This window comes from Galeopterus variegatus, unplaced genomic scaffold, assembly GCF_000696425.1.
Source record: "Galeopterus variegatus unplaced genomic scaffold, G_variegatus-3.0.2 Scaffold6316, whole genome shotgun sequence".
NCBI classification, from domain to species: Eukaryota; Metazoa; Chordata; class Mammalia; order Dermoptera; family Cynocephalidae; genus Galeopterus; species Galeopterus variegatus.
The window spans coordinates 69,604-71,154 of record NW_007732427.1 but is presented as its reverse complement, the minus strand read 5'-3'; positions in this window follow the sequence as shown (position 1 = coordinate 71,154).

Genomic DNA, 1,551 nt, shown 5'->3' with positions numbered 1-1,551 from the left:
TTAACATTTATAGTTCAATTTGAAATTCACACCAACAAAATTCATGGTGTCTGACTTTTTTCCCTGGTTTGATAATGGTGCCAAAATATAAATGAGAGGACCCAGATTCTTCAATTCTCCTTAATTGCTTCAGTTAAACATCTGTATCTAAAATGTTTGATATAAATCATCAAGATAGTTATGAATGATGCAAGCTGACTTTATAAGGTGAGTGTAGTTTCCCCACCACTTAAAAGGAATACCCCTTTCACCCTAATGTGGAGAGGGTTTTTCACCCTCAGCACTACTGACATTTTGGGTAATTTCTCCTGTGGAGAGGGCTGTCCTGTGCATAGAATGTTTAGCAGCATGCCTGACTTCTACCCAATAGCTGGCAGTCACCTCCCACCTCCAGGCATAACAACCAAAAATGTTTCCAGATATTGCCAAATGCCCCCTAGGATTGAGAGAAAATTGCCCTTGGTTAAGAGCCACGAATAAAGGAAGTAGCACTTCCAAAAGGACACAGTTTAGTGTGCTGTAGAAAGCCCAGGAAATGGGTTTAAATGATAGTTCTCTGAAAGGTCATACCTAATTTCTATATCTTTCCCTTTTCCAACTGTCTCATGAAATTAGTAAATAGCACTTTGCTCTGTGGAGCCTAGGTAGAGTAGACCATCTGGCGGAGAGAATCAGTTGGAAGGGAGACAATAATTCATGAAGAAGCAGAGAAGAGAGGCCTTTGATATAATAAAGTATGCACAATGAGCAAGGGTCGAGAGTAAAACAATATCAAAGGGTTGATTATAAAACAGTAGTAGGATTGGATTATATAATCAGAAATTGTTCATCTTTATTATTTCAGTTTACAGAGGTAACAAATGTCCAATGTAAAAAGTCATACATGATTCAAAAAAAAAATCTACAGAAGTAGCACCTGCTATCACAAAAAATTCAAAGGGTAAAGGAATGTATAAAACAAAAAATGAAAATTCCATCTTCACAAACCACTATCCAGTGGTAGCCATCTTTAATGGCCTGTTGTATTAATGTAAATTCTTTCATATTTTATTCATATCAAATCATTTCTATGTAATGTGTGTGTATGTAAAGCTTTCACTTAACAATGTGTTGTTGGCTGCATCATTGTACATATAATTCAAATTTTTCATAAGAATATGAATAGTGATTTAATGTATGCATATAATGCAAATTACCCAACCTATCCACTATGAATGGGAATTTAAATTGTTTACAATTTTTTCAAACAATGAAGAAATAGTCTTCTTTATATGTACATCTTTGTGTGCTTTTGAAGATATTTCTGTTTAATAAATTCTCAGTATTGGCATATAGTTGTCAAAGGATATATACATACATTTAAAATATTGTAAGATAACTGCCAAATTGCTCTATGAACAGCTCAGTTGTAACAATGCAAACTTCTATTACAGTGCTTAAAAATACATCAAGAATTAATCATTTTATAATTTTTATCATTTTGATAGAAGAAAGATTCATTTTTTAACACATTATACAGTTTTCAGAAAGAAAGCACAAAGAATTTGAGTT